General features: G+C 44.0%; 1 protein-coding gene and 1 long non-coding RNA gene across 2 annotated transcripts in view; one reads left to right on the top strand and one right to left on the bottom strand.

The window, feature by feature from the left end:
- The window catches only part of BEND4 (BEN domain containing 4), a 140,131-nt gene that overhangs the window by 66,942 nt on the left and 52,151 nt on the right, over positions 1-21,038 (bottom strand). The window lies entirely within an intron of this gene.
- Positions 5,615-20,222, top strand: LOC120990247. The gene is made up of 3 exons (XR_005776390.1): positions 5,615-5,625; positions 19,459-19,461; positions 20,005-20,222. It is a non-coding gene; the product is annotated as an uncharacterized LOC120990247 (long non-coding RNA).

Here is a 21,038-nt window from a genome sequence, read left to right as displayed (position 1 = left end):
GTTGTCTATTAACAATATGCAATTGGGTGTTCAGTCCACAACAATAGAAGATCAATAGCAATATTCCATGTAGTGGTGGTAGCTGAATACAAGCTAGTTGGATGTAGGATAAAAAACGGACTAGATATTCGATATTGTAAGAAGCAAAATATTCGATAGTCTTCGATATAACGCCAAAAAATAATCGGTCCAATGGTTATGAGCAGCCTAAGAAATGTCACTGAGTATCGATAAAATATATTCCACTTATTATCGAGACCAAGACCAAATGTCCCACACCTGGTAACAGCGGCGTCCCGCCGGAGCAGAGTGGGTAGCGGCGTCCCGCTACTAAATTACTTGCAAGTAAGAGATTTCTTTACCTTATAATCGACCGACGTTTTCATCAAGACCTTGAGGTGTTCTCACTCCCTGGATATGCCTTTGTTAGTGCAGCACTGTTTGATCGGGAGGTTGAAGACGGCTCTGTGAATGGATTTAGCGTCACTGCTTGGGCCAATGGATCCTGGCCTTCTGATGAAAATTCCCAGAGGCTTTCGTCGATCAATAGTCCACCTCTGGTCAATTAGTGGTCGATTATTGGTACTGGGTCTGGGAATATATTTTATCGATACTCAGTGACATTTCTTAGGCTGCTCATAACCATTGGACCGATTATTTTTTGGCGTTATATCAGTATAATAAATTGTTGATTTATCTGTTTTAGCATTAAATAAAAGCTCAGATTTGCTCAAACCACATGGTCGCGGTTTCTTTTGAGTGCCCTGTTCCTATTTATTACACGAGATATAGAACATAGCTTCTTCATTCTATAGTATAAAATTCAAGTTTATGGTATAAAAAAACAGAAATATAAAAGAAGAATAACATTAATAGGGTTTTCCGAGATTTAAATACGCATGACCTATTCTCTGGATAGGCATCGGTGCTCCTGTGAGAGCCGCGCCCTTCTCCGTGCTCACAAAGGGCCGTATTTTGTCTAGTGGCTGTGCTTGGTATTGCATTCAGCACCATTCACTTCAATGGGGCTGAGCTGCGCCTAGGCCACGTGACCAATAAACGTGTTGTTGTGTTGTCGGCCTAGAAGTTTGCAGTGCTACTCCGAGCGTCGCTGCCTTCTCAAACAGCTGATCAGCGTAGGTCCCAGGTGTCAGACCCCCACCGATCAGATACCAGAGGACAGGTCACCAGTAGAAAAGTCTCAGAAAACCCCTTTAATATTAAAATCCCTGTCTATATAACCTCTAGAGCAGCACAGGCGGCTCTCACACCTCTCACGACTGGCCTTGTAACAGAACCTATTAGACAAAACATAGCCATCATGGGTTACCTGCAAATAATTAACATGCAGATCATCTCGCTCTTTACGCCAATAGCAATTATAAGAGTAATTATTGTCATTGCCAAAGTTAACCAGGGTATCTTTTATACAATATTTCCGCAAGTGACTAAACTAAAGAACAAAGACAACAGTTAATTAGATGTGCAGAACTAGACGATTTAATTTGCATTACACCAAAGTTTTATGTTGCTGAAGCAATTAAGGATCCATTTTGCAGAACATGAAACAGTAAATGGAGCGCACGCTTCTCCCAGCAGCTCCACTAACACCTATATCACTTACAGTAAAACAGGCTCAGTATATCCACGTTGGGGGTCATTTATTAGGCTGAAATAAGCCTATATTAGGCGTATTTCAGGGGCAGATTGCGGTGTAATGGCAGGGGCGGACTGACAACTCTTGGGGCCCCCAGGTAATAGGAGATTATGGGGCCCCTGTGTCCCCGCCCACCCTCAAGACACACACAGCCCCACCCACATATCGCGCCGCGCCCGCTCCAGGCTCATGTGGGCCCTCGGGCGATAAAGTCTAAGTGGGCCCCACTATACAGCGATAACTCTTTGAGTACAGATAATATAGTAGATGTCCCCTGCAGTCCTATGTAAAACCACAGATAACACTAGTGCTGATAATGTGGTAGTGTTACCTGCAGTCCTATGTAAAAATACAGATAATACTAGTCCTGATAATGTGGTAGTGTTACCCACATTCTTAGTGTGCCTCCCTGTGCCTCTCCCACGGACTCCATGCTGGCGGCGCTGCCTCCTCTTCCATCTTCATCTTGCCCCGCACAGAACGTCCTGATGCAGCTGCATCAAGACATAGAAACACTGTGGGCATGGTGATGGTGACAGACACAGGGAGGGACACACACACACACACACACACACACACACAGGGACAGACACACACACAGGGACAGACACACACACAGGGACAGACACACACACACAGGGACAGACACACACACACAGGGACAGACACACACACACAGGGACAGACACACACACACAGGAACAGACACACAGCTAGGCCTCACCAACCACACTCCAGCCAGGCTCCTCTCTGTACAGGAACAGACGGGGTCACTAGTAAAGGGGAAGAGGGTCACTAGTGGGGTGACAAGAGGAGGGGGAGCAGGGTCACTAGTGGGGTGACAGGAGGAGGGGAAGCAGGGTCACTAGTGGGGTGACAGGAGGAGGGGAAGCAGGGTCACTAGTGGGGTGACAGGAGGAGGGAGGAGCAGGGTCACTAGTGGGGTGACAGGAGGAGGGAGGAGCAGGGTCACTAGCTTTTCTCTCTTTTTTTTGTTCATGGTAATGTAAACGGATCTGTTCTGAACGGATCTAAGCGTTTGCATTATAGGTGCGGATCCGTCTGTGCAGATACCAGACGGATCCGCACCTAACGCAGGTGTGAAAGTAGCCTTATAATGCCCTCTGTGCCCCCTTCATAGTAGTATTGCCCTCTGTGCACCCTTCAGAGTAGTAATGCCCTCTGTGCGCCCTCCATAGTAGTATTGCCCTCTGTGCACCCTTCAGAGTAGTAATGCCCTCTGTGCCCCCTCCATAGTAGAAATGCCAATTGTGTCCCCTTCACATTAGCAGCACTGTGTGGGCGGAGCGTATGCAGACTCCTGGGCTGCAGGCTCCGCCCACACAGGCCAGCAGCGTGATCCGTGCCTGCAGGCTGAATGGTGGAGCAGGGAGAAGTCTTCCTGCTCTACCATTCGAAGCGCTGCCGGCCTGAAGGACGGGAGGAGTGCGGGGAGCTGAACGGTGAGTGACAGTACCCAGCTCCCTGCGCTCCAGCAATGGGCGCTTCCATATGTATGTATGGAATCACTCATTGCTTCTGGCACCCCCGTGAGAGCCGGCACCCCCCTTAGTACGCCACTGAGTAAAAGTTATTGCGACCTCTGGCTGCAGGAGTGAGCGGGCCCCCTAGTGGCTGCGGGCCCTCGGTCCATGCCCGAGTGGTCAGTCCGCGCCTGTGTAATGGTTAGTTGTGCTGCAATATGCGACTTCATCTAAAAATTGTGGGCCTGGCGTGGGAGGGGAAGGGCCAACAGGCCAATCTCATTTACCATTTTCTACGCCTGTTTCAGACGTAGAAAAATATGTAAATGTAAGACAGAAAGGAAGCTGTCTTACATTTACAACTGGCAGAGGATCCGCCGAAGCTATGGAGAGGCCGATGCCTCTTCATAACTTTGGTGAAACCACCGCCAGCTTAGGGGTTTATTAAGACCAGCTTCTAAAATGTGCCCCTTTGTATCTCACACCAAAATTACAAGGCAAGACGGGACAGGGGATCCACATCGCTATTAATGGTCTATCAGCATGTAGTTTCTTGTTTCTCTGATGGGCTCTCCTCTTTGGCCGGTAAGATGCTCCTCACATGTACCATCTGGCATGCAGAGGGCACAAAGTAGGATGCTATTTGAAATGGGGTGATACAGGTAAATGAGGCAGAGTGCAGAACCACTTCAGCGGTTATCAGAAGAGAAGGAGAACCACAGCTGCAAATAATGAAAAAGAGGGAGAACCCCTGTTCTGACTACTGGCTGAAGTAGAGCAGCACTGCTGTGGCCATCAGGCTCTCCTTCACCCAGGTACCCATAACCCTATATCAACCTATATAGGTCAAGGCAAAATGTCTTGTTTCCCCACTTTGGCACTCTGCACCTGTTCACAAGCTCTACCTGGCTACACTTCTACAAACCTAGCTACACTTCTGGACTAATGGAGAAGATGAGATCACCTGTTTTAGTATTGTGGAGGGAGACCAACTGTTAGGTCTACTGCAAGAGAAGAAGGAGCTCCTTTGGTGACTGCTGAGAGAGAATGACACCCACTGCAGTGGCTACTGGGAGAGGTGGGGTGGGGGCACTGCCGTGACTACTGATGGAGCGACAGCTATGAATACAATAAAGGGTTACTTTTGCAAATTATTGGGCTAAACTACTTTTTGGGAAGGAGCACTGAAATGACTGCAAAGGGGCCCAATGCTTTGACTACTAGGGAGATACACAGGTGAAGATCAGCTGGTCGATGTAGATCAGCTGAAAATACTGGGAGACGTACATACTGTATGTAGCATCACATGACACACTTGAAGACATTTTGCCATCACTGGACTGAGAGAAGCAGGTTAGTTGCTTTGACGTACTTTCCGCCATCTAGGATGTTCTGACACAGCTTTTTTGTGAGCACTGTTTATGTGAGGGCGCGCACACGTGTTAAACAGGCTCCAGATGGCAAAGACTGACCACCAGTAGAGAAGATCTTGACAAGCATGAGCAGCTCCCACATTGTCCACCATTCAGACACAGGTGGGACCTTCATTACACATCTCTGTCTCTGGTTGGACCATTTGAAAGTGCTTATCAGAAGGAAATTTGGTGTCACTATGTGTCCTGTCATTGACAGCCAGTCATTGCTTGCAGTGGGGTTGTGAACAAGAAACCTAGACTGCTATGTACTGGTGTTTAGCGATGAATCCAGGGTCTGTTTGGGATCAGATGACGGTCAGATTTGAGTATGGAGGCCTCGTGGTGAGTGCTTCAATCGTGCCTTTGCTGTGGAGCAACACACTGCCCCAACTGCAGGAGTGATGATCTGGGGAGTCATCACATATAACAGTCGGTCACCCCTAGTAGTGAGACGACATACACTAATTGCTCAGTGATATATGCAGGACATCCTGCAGCCATATGTCTTACGTCTCATGGCAGGGCTTCCAACGGGAATTTTTCAGCAGGATAATGCTCGCCCACATTCTGGGGTTTCCCACAAATGTCTCTGCCAGATTGTAACACTTCCTTGGCCTGCCTGGTCGTCAGATTTATCACCAATCGAGAATTTATGGGGGCAGCTAGGACACCAGCTTCGGCAACCTTTGAGTCTACGGGATCTACAGGCCCATTTGCAATGTCTGTGGGCAAATATGCCGCAGGATACCATACAGAACCTGTATGCCTGCATATCCATCAGTATCTCATCCTGTATCCAGGCTAGAGGCGGCCCAACAGGGTCCCAGAGCCTCCTTACAAATGTACAGTTTTCCCCAATAAACTTATCCTTTCACTCTAATATTGTAATCACTTAAACATATCATCATTACATTCACACATAGTGCAGCGACCGGGCAGCAGGGGCAATATGTGAGTGTTGGTGGGCCGATGGGGGAAGTAAATGTTTACTCACTGTTCTGTAGAGCTTCATGGGCTGGCGTGCAGTGAATGGAAGGACAGCACCAGTTCCTTCTGGGCACACTCTGTCGTCCAGAGCCAACCACCAGATGGTGGTTGAGGTGCCCTTGGTGCAGGGCCTTTTCTAGGGGCGGGCGGGCCGGGCGGCCGCCTGGGGCGCTGTCATAAGTGGGCACCGGCAGGGGCGCCCTCTTGTCGTTTCTCTGCCTTGCGCCCTGGCTCCCTCCCTCTGAGATCTCGCCTGCCCTGCGCCCGAGTGCCGAGTCCTCTCACTCTTCAGACAGTGCCCGTACGTACTACCGAGTCCAGTCACTCAGCTCCGGTACGTGCGGGCGGCACTTACTGACATCACACTCCTGCTCCTCCCACTAGGCGTGTGATGTCATACAGTGAGTGAGTGAGCGCCGCACTGCCTGCCTGTTACCGCCTGCCCTGAGCCCCTGAGCAGTGCTGATGCTGAAAAGAAGCCTGCTGTGAGGCGAGTGATGGTCTGTGGGGGGGAGCATTAATTACAATGGGGGCGGGGGCCACTGTGGGAGACATGAAAATGGGGGCCACTGTCACTGTGTTAAGTTTAATAAGGATCACTATGGATATTATTTAGAATGGAGGCTGCTGTGGGTGTCATTACTCATTATAACTGTATAATGTCTGATAGGCCTAGTCCTGAGCTGAGTTATATTACCCTGCCCATGCCCTGTATAATAATGTACCCATCTCTGATCCCCAGCGGGGTAATATAACTAAGGGGTATCAGGGTACATTATTATACAGGGCAGGGTAATATAACTCAGGTCTAGGCCTATCAGACATTATACAGTTATAATGACACCCACAGCAGCCTCCATTCTAAATAATGTCCATAGTGATCCTTATTAAAAATAATGTCCCCCCACAGGCAGGCTCTGCGGGCGGCGGCGCTCACTCACTGTACGTACAGTGAGTGAGGTGAGCACCGCCGCCCGCAGTGCCTGCCTGTTACCGCCCGCCCGGAGCAGTGCTGAGAAAGAAGCCTGCTGTGAGTGAGAGCCTGAGTCTATGGGACAGTGGGTCACTGGGTGCGTCACTGTGACCGTCCGTGCAATGTGGTGACACATATTTTACAATGGGGAGACACTTATTTCATCGAGCAGTTTTGAGGGGGGGGGGGGAGTTTTTTTTGACCCTCGCCCTGGGAGAAATTTTACCTAGAAACTGCACTGCCTTTGTGGAATGGGTTTTTAAATGCCTTAAAGGCAGTTTCCCTGGTGTTCGTGACGCCAGCACAGTTAGGTGCAAAGGAAGGTGGTAGAAAGGATGAGGAGTCAATGATGGTAAACAACAGAACTTTTACTTGATCAATTGTCTCAGGGTAGTCAGTACAGTTCATATAGATAGCAAAAGTAATAGTAATATTGGCTCAGCTGTAATCCTAGTAACAGGTTTGGCACATGTAGATTGCAGAGTTTCCTTTCTAACAGGTGAGAGAGATTCCTTCTTATATCGGTCTATACTTTGTCCACACTCTAGCAGCCAGGTATTGGATATAATAACTTCTTACTTGTAATTAGCAATCCTCCGGCCAGTCTCCCTAACGACAGGCAAAATCTTCTGCTCCATTATTTGTACAGGATGCTTTCAATATACTCTGGTCCACAATGTCCATAGAGGCATGTGGTATTAGACAACTTTGCGCCTAGTCGCCCAGCTGTGTCCAGGTGCTTTTAGGCTTCTCCCGGTCACTGGTGCTGTGGAGTCTATAAGCTAATGCTGCTTCAATCTGCACTAGACTTACTCTACATCAGGCATCCTCAAACTGCGGCCCTCCAGCTGTTGTAAAACTACAACTCCCACAATGCCCTGCTGTAGGCTGATACCTGTAGGCTGTTCGGGCATGCTGGGAGTTGTAGTTTTTCAACAGCTGGAGGGCCGCAGTTTGAGGATGCCTGCTCTATATCCATGCATTCGCCCTCTGGTCTGTGCTAGGTAGCTGTAAGGAATTTGTTCACACTCCCTCAGCTTGGCCAGGGCCAAGGGGCTAAAGTGGCAGCTACATACTGGACTTATACTGTTCTGCTCCTTACACATCTACTAACTTACTCCCTTCATCTAAGATTACTTCCTTCCTTCTTCATCTGCCTTGGCACACCCTATGATATAAATATATATATATATATATATATATATATATATATATATATGTGGTGACAGCACCACCCAGGGGTGAATAAAGGTAAGAACACGACCAGCCTGTTATGAGGAATTACAGCTATATACAGAGATACATTTGATATGCATACTAAAATTATACAAGACCCCCATGACCATCACTGAGTGGGACACTGCAATATAAAGTTTCATTCGATTCCAACAACTCCTTCTTGGTGCATTATTTTTTTTTTGGTCAATGAGTATATATATATATATATATATATATATATATACACATATACACAGTACAGACCAAAAGTTTGGACACACCTTCTCATTCAAAGAATTTTCTTTATTTTCATGACTATGAAAATTGTAGATTCACACTAAAGGCATCAAAACTATGAATTAACACATGTGGAATTATATACATAGCAAACAAGTGTGAAACAACTGAAAATATGTCATATTCTAGGTTCTTCAAATTAGCCACCTTTTGCTTTGATTACTGCTTTGCACACTCTTGGCTTTCTCTTGATGAGCTTCAAGAGGTAGTCCCCTGAAATGGTTTTCACTTCACAAGTGTGCCCTGTCAGGTTTAATAAGTGGGATTTCTTGCCTTATAAATGGGGTTGGGACCATCAGTGGCGTTGAGGAGAAGTCAGGTGGATACACAGCTGATAGTCCTACTGAATAGACTGTTAGAATTTGTATTATGGCAAGAAAAAAGCAGCAAAGTAAAGAAGAACGAGTGGCCATCATTACTTTAAGAAATGAAGGTCAGTCAGTCAGCCGAAAAATTGGGAAAACTTTGAAAGTAAGGGCTATTTGACCATGAAGGAGAGTGATGGGGTGCTGCACCAGATGACCTGGCCTCCAAAGTCACCGGACCTGAACCCAATCGAGATGGTTTGGGGTGAGCTGGACTGCAGAGTGAAGGCAAAAGGGCCAACAAGTGCTAAGCATCTCTGGGAACTCCTTCAAGACTGTTGGAAGACCATTTCAGGTGACTACCTCTTGAAGCTCATCAAGAGAATGCCAAGAGTGTGCAAAGCAGTAATCAAAGCAAAAGGTGGCTACTTTGAAGAACCTAGAATATGACATATTTTCAGTTGTTTCACACTTGTTTGTTATGTATATAATTGTTAATTCATAGTTTTGATGCCTTCATAGTCATGAAAATAAAGAAAACTCTTTGAATGAGAAGGTGTGTCCAAACTTTTGGTCTGTACTGTGTATATATATATATATATATATATATATATATACACACACTATATAGAAAAGGGTTGCCCTGATGGGAGAAATCCTTTAATTTAAGAGATGGGATACGAATTAATAACCCCTTTTCCATAAGGAAAGAGGTTATTTTGTGCCGCACCAGAGGTGTCAGTCACACCGACGTCAGCGTCTTACCATACTGTTCTCATTCCATTTATAGATATGTTGTGATTTCATGCTTTGTCTTTTCCCTGTTCAGTGACTACGCTGAAAACAGCAACTTATTAGCATTTGCTAAAAGTCCTGGATCTTCTAATTAAGTGTTTATAGCTTCCAATGAAATCGCTCATGAAGCTTTATCGCCATAACAAGCTGAAATCACTCAGATCTTTTATGATATCATTCCAATAAATTTCATTTAAGCACAGAATTCTAAATTCAATATTAACGTACTATGGCATGGCAACAAAGTAGTTTAGAGGATTACATCTCGTCCTGATCCACATTCGCAGTCAGGTTTCTCGTAAAGCAACTGGTGCATAACCCACTTTAGGACTTGTGAAAGGGAAAAAAGGAAGCACTGTGGTGAACATCGACAGTTGTTTCTCCTTGTTCTTTGGATGCTCCGAAAACATACAGCTAGGTTGGTATCTTTCCAATGGAACTGATGAAACTGGAATGGATACGTGGCTGTGGGGACAGATGTGAGTGAACATAACATTTGCAGATCAATATACCATTGTCATATATACAATGCATTCGGAAAGTCTTTAGACCCTTTTACTTTTTCCACATTTTGCAGCCTTATGGTGAAATATTTTTTTTTTTAAAAAGATCAATTTTCTTCCCCATCAATCAAAGCAGCCAAAGACAAAAAGGAAAAGGTGAGGATTGATAGTAAGCAGCTGTTGGTGGGCGATTCCATCATAAGAGGTGTGAAGTTTGAGGAGAATGGTGTTGTGAGATGTCTCCCTGGTGCTACCGCTAGCAGGGATAGACAACGGATCCTTAATATTGTTAGGCAAGCAAAGCAGGAAAGGGAAGTGGATGTTATTGTCCATCTTGGGACAAACGATCTGGCTTGCAATGAGGTTTCAAAGGTGAAAGAAGCTTTTCACACACTTGGAAAGGATATACGGGAGGTTGCATCAACTGTTTCATTCTCTGCAGTTTTGCCTGTGCATAACCTTCAGCATGACAGGAAGATGCGCATTAAGGAATTCAATGTATGGCTTGGTGAATGGTGTCTGAACCAAGGGTTTGGCTTTGTGTCTCATGTTAGCTCTTGTTAGATGGTTTGCATCTTTCTCTCAAGGGAACGAATGTCCTCGGTGAACAGTTCCAAGTATTTGCTAAGGAGCATTTAAACTAGGAAAGGGGGGCAAAAGAGTGATAATCCAGCAGTCCAACTGCCCCCCGGAACAATGCCAGAAGATGCCAGTAGCACAAAGGTTAAGAAATTACAAGCTCAGATTCTTGTCTACAAATGCTCGCAGTTTAGGGAATAACATCAATGAACTTGAGGCTATAATGGCATCTGAGAATATAGATGTAGTGGCTGTTACTGAGATGTGGTTCAAAGGTAGTAATGACTGGGATATAACAATACCAGGGTTCTCTCTATATAGGAAAGACAGAGAAGGCAAGAAGGGGGGAGGCTTGGCCCTGTATGTGAAAGATAGCATAAAATCTAATTTGATACAAGTTAGTGAGAACAATTTAGAGTCAGTTTGGGTTACCTTGCAGCTTGATAATCATAAGGTAACTCGTGTAGGTTTGATATATAGACCACCTAGCCAAGTCAAAGAATTAGATGATCTACTAGTTGAGGAAATGGCTAAAATGACATTGAAGGGGGAAGTTATCATTATGGTAGACTTCAATCTTCCTGATGTAAACTGGAAAACCAAAATAGCTAGTTCTGCCAGGAGTACAGATATTCTAAATTCCCTACTGGGATTATCTCTACAGCAAGTATATGAGGAGCCAACCCGGAAGGAGGCCATTTTAGATTTAGTATTCACAAATGGGAATTTGGTATATGATATTACTGTAGGGGAAAGCTTGGGATCTAGTGATCACCAGTCAGTGTGGTTTACTATAAGTACAGTGACTGAGTCACACCACACAAAAACAAAAGTTTGGGATTTTAGAAAAACAGACTTTTCTAAAATTAGATTAGTGGTATACGAGTCCTTATCAGATTGGAACAGTTTCATTGGAGTCCAGGAGAAATGGGACTACTTAAAAGTGGCACTATTGAAGGCAACAGAAAATTGCATTAGGCTTGTCAGTAAAAGCAAAAAAAGGAAGAGACCACTGTGGTACTCAGCAGAAGTGGCCAAAATCATTAAAAACAAAAAGATAGCATTTAGGAATTATAAAAAAAAAAAAAAAAAACGAGGATGACAGGCAAATTTATAAGATTAGGCAGAGAGAGGCCAAACAAGTTATAAGAGCTTCTAAAGCACAGGCAGAAGAGAAATTAGCTCAGTCAGGAAAAAAAGGCGATAAGGCATTTCTTCAGATACATAAATGAAAAAAGGAAACTAAAACAAGGAATTACCAAATTAAAAACAAAAGAAGGAAGGTATATGGAAGAAGATAAAGAACTAGCTGACTGCCTCAATGAATACTTCTGTTCAGTTTTTACAATGGAAAATGAAGAAAAAGGACCTCAGTTAGGAAAGAAGACTAATGAATCTTTTGATGCATGTGTCTTTACAGAGGAAGAGGTTCTAAGTCAGCTGTCTAAAATGAATACAAATAAGTCACAGGGGCCTGATGGGATACACCCAAAGCTATTAAAAGAGCTCAGCGGTGAACTAGCAAAACCATTAACAGATTTATTTAACCAATAACTGGCAACAGGAGTCGTCCCAGAAGATTGGAAATTAGCAAATGTTGTGCCCATTCACAAGAAAGGTAGTAGGGAGGAATCGGGCAACTATAGGCCAGTAAGCCTGACATCAATAGCGGGGAAATTAATGGAAACCATACTTAAGGCGAGGATTGTGGAACATCTAAACTCCCATGGATTGAAAGATGAAAAACCTCATGGGTTTACTTCAGGGAGATCATGTCAAACTAATCTTATTGATTTTTTTGATTGGGTGACTAAAATAATAAATGAGGAGGTGCAGTAGACATCGCTTATCTAGACTTTAGTAAGGCTTTTGATACTGTCCCACATAGAAGGCTTATCAATAAATTGCAGTCTTTGGGCTTGGACTCCCATATTGTTGACTGGATTAGGCAGTAGCTGAGGCACAGGCAACAGAGGGTTGTAGTCAATGGAGTATATTCAGACCAAGGTCTTGTTACCAGTGGGGTACCTCAGGGATCTGTTCTGGGACCCATATTGTTTAATATCTTTATCAGCGAAATTGCAGAAGGCCTCGATGATAAGGTGTGTCTTTTTGCTGATGACACAAAGATTTGTAACAGGGTTGATGTTCCTGGGGGGATACACCAAATGGAAAAGGATTTAGGAAAACAAGAGGAATGGTCAAAAATCTGGCAACTAAAATTTAATGTTGATAAGTGTAAGATAATGTACCTGGGGCGTAAAAACCCAAGAGCAGAATATAAAATCAGTGATACAGTCCTAACCTCAGTATCTGAGGAAAGGGATTTAGGGGTCATTATTTCAGAAGACTTAAAGGTAGGCAGACAATGTCATAGAGCAGCAGGAAATGCTAGCAGAATGCTTGGGTGTATAGGGAGAGGAATTACCAGTAGAAAGAGGGAGGTGCTCATGCCGCTCTACAGAGCACTAGTGAGACCTCATTTGGAGTATTGTGCTCAGTACTGGAGACCATATCTCCAGAAGGATATTGATACTTTGGAGAGAGTTCAGAGAAGAGCTACTAAACTGGTACATGGATTGCAGGATAAAACTTACCAGGAAAGATTAAAGGACCTTAACATGTATAGCTAGGAAGAAAGTCGAGACAGAGGGGATATGATAGAAACTTTTAAATACATAAAGGGAATCAACAAGGTAAAAGAGGAGAGAATATTTAAAAAAAGAAAAACTGCTACAAGAGGACATAGTTTTAAATTAGAGGGGCAAAGGTTTAAAAGTAATATCAGGAAGTATTACTTTACTGAGAGAGTAGTGGATGCATGGAATAGCCTTCCTGCAGAAGTGGTAGCTGCAAATACAGTGAAGGAGTTTAAGCATGCATGGGATAGGCATAAGGCTATCCTTCATATAAGATAGGGCCAGGGGCTATCCATAGTATTTAGTATATTGGGCAGACTAGATGGGCCAAATGGTTCTTATCTGCCGACACATTCAGTTTCTATAATCTGCACTCAAAACCCCATAATGACAAAGTTAAAACAAAATGTTCTAAATCGAAATGAAAATCTGTCATTGACATAAGTATAAAGAAACTTCACTCTTAGTTATGGTAGCACCATTGGCAGTGATTACAACCTCCAAACTTCTTGCTTATGATGTCAAAAGGTCTGCATATCTGGATATGGGGATTTCCTGCCATTCTTCTCTGAAGATCCTCTCAAGCTCTGCCAGGTGACAGTTGGTGGACAGACATTTTCAGGTCTCTCCAGAAATGTTCGATAGGGTTTAAGTCATGCTCTGGCTGGGCCACTTAAGGACATTCACAGAGTTGTTATAAAGCCCAGATAGGTGGAATGCTGCAGTGATGTTTGACCTTCTGGAAGATTCTCCCATCTGCACACAGGATCTTTGGATCTCAGCCAGAGTAACCATTGAGTTCTTGGTTACCTCTCTTACCAAGTAGCCAGCTCCTTGTTGTTGTTCCAAACTTCCTCCATTTAGGAATTATGGAGGCCACTAGACCCTTGGGAACTTTGGAGCAGATATTTTTTTGTATCCTTCTCCATATCTGTGCCTCCACACAATCCTGTTTCTGAGCTCTACAGGCAGTTCTTTCCTCCTCATGGCTGTTTTTTTTGCTCTGACATGCCTTGTTAGCCTTGGGACCTTATATAGGCAGGGGTGTATCTTTTCAAATCATCCAATCAACTGAATTTACCACAGGTGGACACCAATTAAGGTGTAGAAACATCTCAACGATGATCAAGAGAAATCGGAGGCCCCAGGGCTAACTTTCAAGTGTCATAGCACAGGGTCTGAATACTTTTGTCCATGTGAAATTGTAGTTTATTCCTTTTTAATAAACATTTTATTATTTTTATTTAGAAATTTTAAACATTTCTAAAATTCTGTTTTCACTTTTTCATTATGCCCCCCCCCCCCCTCCATGACTATCCTGGCATCCTATATGTGCATATGTAAGGGAGAGTTCACATCACATTTTTGCCATCCGTTTGATGTTTACATTGGAAAATGGGATACAAAAGCGCAGCACACTACGCTTTTATATCCTGCAAAGTCTGTTAAAAAAAACCCGGATACATTAACGTATCATTTTTTTTTATCGTGTCACCTGTTAACATATACATTTTATGTATACATTACCAGGGGTCAGCAACCTTCGGCACTCCAGCTGTTGTGAAACCACAATTCCCAGCATGTTCCATTAATATCTATGGGAGTTATGAGAAGAGCAGAGCAATAATGCATGCTGGGAGTTGTAGTTTCACAACAGCTGGAGTGCCGTAGGTTGCCTACTCCTGCATTAGACGAATGGCAAAACGTGATGTGAAACCGGCCTTAGCGTGCCATGATAGTGCCAAGTGGCAAGCACTAGAGACAGAGAAGGGAGGCTGCAATGTACAGGGCATAGTATAGTATAGTATAGTATAGGGGGGTACAGTACAGGGCAAGGGGGGGACGCACAGTGCAGCATAGGGGGCACAGTGCATTATAGGGGGTACAGTACAAGGCAGGGGACACACACAGTGCAGCATAGGGGGCATAGTGCATTATAAGGGGTACAGTACAAGGCAGGGGACACACACAGTGCAGCATAAGGGGCACAGTACAGGTCAGGAGCCACACACACAGTGCAGCATAGGGCAGGGGGCAGAATACAGCATGGGGGGCACAGTACAGGGCAGGGGGCAAAATACAGCATAGGGTGTATACACAGTGCAGCATGGGGGGTACAGTACAGGGCAGGAGGTACACAGTGCAGCATAGGGGGTACAGTACAGGGCAGGGGGCAGAATACAACTAAAACATGCACCTAGAAATGCTCCATTCACATGTCCTACCTCAGGAGATGATAGTTCCTAGTGGGCAAAAGGACCTTTCATGATGTCAGGAGCACATGATCAGTCACATGAGTGGGCGGAGTCAGACTCCAAGCTGTGCAGGAGATTGTGTGGAAATGACTGCGCTGGCATGAAAAACTGCATTAGATAATCAAGACACTTGGTGTCAGGCTGCCGGGTGCAGGGCCCCTTGTCAGCCCGGGCCCTGAAGCAGCCGCTTCCCTGGTAGTTACGCCATTGCTGCCAGCATAACATTCGGGGCACTGGTCAAAACATCTGGGGCTCAAGCCCCGAATGTTTTGACCTAACGACTCCCCTGCCAGGCAGAAACCATACCACACCAACTACAGCCTTATTTCAGTAAAACATAGGCAACTTGTAGGCCTTATGCCTAGGAGAGGCAATTATGATAGTGATAGGCTCCCATTTGCAGAAGTCACCTTGCCGTTGGTAGATGGGCCTGACACAATGTTGATCAAAAATGTTCGTAAAGAGCTTCAAATATATAGTAAGTATAGCAGTAGTGCAAGTCAATGTAATCCATGTTTCCAGTGTTTACATGTATCTTAGCGCTTGGAAAAGGGTACAGATACTTTTGTTAGGCATGGCAGTGTGCACCTGCACTTTATTACATATTGTTTGGAGCCTAGGTGCTGGTCTAATTTTATTTCATACATAGATTTTTATTTCATAGATAAACTATTGATAGATACATATGGTGGATGGATGGATAGATAGATAGCTAGCTAGAGTATATAGATATAGAGAGATAGATAAACCAGATTGAAAGATATACAAGAAATGGAATAGATGTAAATATTAACAGAATAATGTACATCTAATGACCTCTATTTTTGCCATATAAGACGCACCCAGGTTTTAGAGGAGGAGAATTAAAAAAAAAAAATTTTCATTAGCCTTCAGATCAGACCACAAATCAGACTCCCAATGTCAATCAGACCTCAGCTTAGAGCCCCAATCAAACTCCCAATGTTAATCAGAAAGCTCAGACCCCCAATGTTAGTAAGACCCCAATCAGACTTCAGCTCAGACCCCTAATGTGAATAAGACCCCCATTCAGACCTCAGATCAGACCTCCATGTTAATCAGATCTCAGAGCAGACAAAAAAATAAAATAATCAATTTACCTCTCCTGCTCCGGACGCCGCTCCTGAGCTCTAGCTCTCTTCCTGGTCTTCCTACTGTACTGTGCTGTGACCCGACATCACACAGAGTGAGGTCACACAGACCGCCGACATCCTCACGCTTGCAGGAAAAAACAAGGAAGCGTTAAGTACAAAGTCCAAACGCTGCATTCACCACTTCCCGATCCTCCTTTACTAATGAGCGCTTCCATAATGGAAGCGTTCATAGGTATTCACCCCATAAGGCTACTTTCACACTAGCGTTCGGAGCGGGTCCGTCTGATGTTTCATCTCCGCTGCCACCAATGATGGGGGGGGGGGGGGGGGGCCGCACTGATCACAATACTTTGAATCCGCACTGGCCACCAATGAATAGAGGGAGGGGGAGGCCGCACTGCTCATATTTAATACTGGGGAGGGAGGGAGGGGGAGACCGCACTGCTCATATTTAATACTGGGGAGGGAGGGAGGGGGAGACCGCACTGCTCATATTTAATACTGGGGAGGGTGGGAGGGGGAGACCGCACTGCTCATATTTAATATCCGCACTGGCCACCGATGAATATAGAGGGAGGGGGGCCGCACTGGTTACAATTAATACTGGGGAGGGAGGGGGGGCCCGCACTGGCCACCAATAAGTTAAATACAGGAGGGGGGGGGTCTGCCCCCTGCTGCCTGGCAGCACCTGCCAGGCAGCAGGGGGCAGTCATGTACACAGTTCTCAGTATATTCTAACTTGAAGCGTCCCCATCACCATGGGAACGCCTCTGTGTTAGAATATACTGTCGGATTTGAGTTTCACGATGTAACTCAAATCCGATGGTATATTCTAACATAGAGGCGTTCCCAAGGTGATGGGGACGCTTCAAGTTATACCATCGGATTGGAGAAAACTCCGATCTGATGGTATAATCCTGACTTTACATTGAAAGTCAATGGGGGACGGATCCGTTTGAAATTGCACCATATTGTGTCAATGTAAAACGGATCCGTCCCCATTGACTTGCATTGTAAGTCTGGACGGATCCGTTTGGCTCCGCACGGCCAGGCGGACACGAAAACGCTGCAAGCTGCGTTCGGGTGTCCGCCTGCTGAGCGGAACGGAGGCCAAACGGTGCCAAACTGATGCATTCTGAGCTGATCCGCATCCACTCAGAATGCATTGGGGCAGTACGGATCCGTTCGGGGCCGCTTGTGAGAGCCTTCAAACGGAACTCACAAGCGGAGCCCCAAACGCTAGTGTGAAAGTAGCCTAAGATGCACTGAAAATTTTCCTCCACTTATGGGCGAAAAAAGTGTGTCTTATAGGGCAAAAAATACGATAGATCAATCGACATACAGATAAAATAGATGGAACAGATGTAGATAAATAGATATCCAGAGATAAATATAAAGTAGATACAGATAGATAAAAAGGGATATAGAGAGAATGCGAGGGATAGATAGATAGATAGATAGATAGATAGATAGTAAGTAAATACGATAGATATAAGATAGATAGATAGATAGATAGATAGTAAGTAAATACGATAGATATAAGATAGATACAGGAGATTTCAAGTTAGATATTCTGCATGTTCCCTGAATAGATTTCTAAAGATAAAGATCTAAAGACCTTCATAAGGAAAGCTGGAGAAGAGATATAACGAAGAAAATAAAGCTTATGACAAGAGGAAGAAAACTAACTTTAAAGCTAACGGTGAAGACCTAGATGAAGTAGACATCTTCTGCCTACTTAGATCAATTATTAACATCAAAAAACCTAGCTTTCAAGAAGTATGATACAGACTGGCACTTGGTAAAAGCAAAGATAAAATATCTAGAGAAGAAGATCTTGAAATGTAATGATATGTCTACAAAAACAAGGATCAGGATCCTATGGCATTTCCTGTAGCTTTTTATAGATGGACAAGGAGAGTGTAGATGACTTTGGACTTTAGTGAAAACCTTTGAGAATACAGTGGGTGGCAAGCAAAACAAGTGGATCCTGGAAATTATCAATGTGCAGTTAAGAAGCTATATAATTTTTGAGTGGCTTAAAGGGGCTGGCCAGCCATTTTGTAAGTGATGGCTTATCCTCAGGATAGGCCATAACTATCTGATTGACAGGGGTCTGTCAATAATCAGCTGATTTGTGTAGCTCTGGAACTACACTGTACCATCAACATTGTAGAGGTAGTCACTGCAGCGCTGCTCCCACTGAAGACAAAGGGAGCCAGCCATTATTTATAGTAGGCTGGACAACCCCTTTAACAACAAGAAAAAGACTAAAGGCTTACACAGCCCGATTCTGCTATTACATGCAGCAATGTCCTCCGCAGCATGGGTTCGTCCCCATCATGTCTAGTTATTTGCTGGCAGCAGATCGTGATCCTTTTGTAATCGGGGGCAGTACTATACTGTCAGATGATCGCTCGTTAATGATCATCTGGAAGAAAATCTGTCAGTGTAATACAGCCTTTACCAGCAACAGTGTGGATGGATAGAAAACAGGACATTCTGGGGAACCAGTTCTGATATGGTCACTTTAAAATGATCGCGCTTTTGATATACTTGATACTATACTATGCTATACTATACAAGGAAATATGACTGCAAGATTAAACTCTACCATTTATATTCTGCAACCATGGAGACACATGGTCTGCATGGGAGCTGTAGACATAGAACGGAAGTCTGCTTAATTTTTTATTTTAGATGCGCTGGAGCAATACATTTTTTTTTGCAAATGCATACATACTCTTTCATAATTGCATATATGTGAGTGTGTGTGCTTTATGGTCTATATCTTTGCCTGTTGCATTCATATTAGGCTGTTTTTAAATCTACAATTTGATTTCTGACAGGAGACTGCCATGTATCTCACCATATAGACATACTGAGGACTACACTGCCATAAAGCCCCTAGGCTGGACACTGGTATAGCACAGCTCCCTAGTGCTGATGACAATACACTGCCACATCTCCTCATCTATATTATACCCAAATACCTGTATCCCAGGGGTTCACCTATTATAGGTGGTGACACTGTTGGAGGTTAACTTGTAGGAAGAATCTCATCAGAAGTCCACGTTCTATGCCAATCAGGACTGCTGTCAGACAGTAAGTGCCCCTTATTTAAAGGCAAGGTTTTTGCATATTAAAACAAGCATAGTGCCTGATAGGGTTTGCATAGACTATTAAAGTGGTCCTTTTAATCCATTACTGCAAGCACTTTGTTCCAATATGCTAATTAGCTGGTCGATGCACTGTGGGCGGACCCTAGCCCCTCAGTGCATCCTTTGTTCTGCCCTGTGCACAGGAAGCCCCTCCTTTCATTTGGTGAACCTGCTCTTGCCCAGACCTGTAATCTCGACTCTGCGCAGTTTTGGCGCAAGCGTAGTACAGCCCCTGGTTCCTGCTCAGAAGAGCAGAACCGTACTATACGTGTGCCAAGATTGCTTTTGTATATTAAACTCCACTCCTCATTAATGGGAGCCTATAACTCCTCTTAAGGCCTCTTTCACACGAGCGATACAGAATAAGTCAGCGCCTGTTCAGTGAAAAACTGTATCTGTGATTGTGTTCCGTTTTTAAAGGGGTTCTCCAGGAATTAAGAAAATGAAAATACTTAAATATTACTTCATTATAAATATATTCCCAAATACCTTTCATTAGTTATAATGGTTCGTTTTTTCTAAGGAGCAATCAGGGGAAATAAAATGGCCGACGTCCTATCAGTACACACAAAATATGTCCTAATCACACAGGAGGACAAGTTACTTCTTGACACTGCACTATAGTCCGTCCTCTCTGTACTTCATGTCTCCTCATGAACTCCATTCCTACAGAGATTCAGCTGAAGATCTTATCATCTGTATTCAGGGTCATAATCCCCGACAAGTAGGAAAGAGCTGTCTCAGCCTCCTCTATCTCAATGTTGGGAAGTAACTTGTCCTGCTGTGTGATTAGGACAGGTTTTGTGTGTACTAATAGGACGGCGGCCATTTTGTTTCTGCTAATAATTGCTGTCTAATCAGAATGAGCCATTAAAACTAATGAAAGGTACTTGGGAATATAGTTATAATAAAGTAATAAAGTAATATTTAGGTATTAAAATTTTCTAAATTCCTGAAGAACCCCAGGGGTTGTGTCCCTTCACATCATGTAGAGAAAGTTAATACAAGGCACATACTAATGTATTGTGATTGTCCATATTGCCTCCTTTGCTGGCTGGCTAATTTTTTTTATCACATAAGACACTTCTCGTTTCCATGGTTACAACAACCCTGCAATAATCCATCAGTGGTGGTCGTGCTTGCACACTATAAGAACAATTGATGGTCACTCTGCTGCCCGGGACCGTGAGAGCTCACATAGGCTGGTGTTCAGGGGCGTACATAGAAATCATGGGGCTCCATAGCAAAACTTAGAATTAGGCCCCCCCAATAAAAAGTACAATTATTAAAGCTGATGGTTGTTGCTGGGTGTTGCAGTGATATTGATGAAGAAAATTGGAATAAACGCTCATGCACACGATAGTATGTATTTTGAAATGAAATGAATGGGTCAGCATTCTATCCGCAAAAAAAAAATGGAATGGACACGGAAACAAAATACATTTGTGTGCATGAGCCCTAATTGAGATAAATTTATTTAGTGGATATTTTTGCTTTTTTAAAAAACATTTTTAAAATTTTAAGTGTATTATATATTATGTTTGCAATTTTCCAACAGAGCATCATAAGTGTTAAAATTGTGTAATTAGATCTAGCTCCAGTCCTGACAGTTAAAGCAGTGTGTTATACCAACAGCTGATGGACCAGGCTCAATTTTT

Source organism: Bufo bufo, chromosome 2 (genome assembly GCF_905171765.1).
Source record: "Bufo bufo chromosome 2, aBufBuf1.1, whole genome shotgun sequence".
In the NCBI taxonomy this organism is placed as follows: domain Eukaryota; kingdom Metazoa; phylum Chordata; class Amphibia; order Anura; family Bufonidae; genus Bufo; species Bufo bufo.
This window is presented reverse-complemented; position numbering and strand designations above follow the sequence as displayed.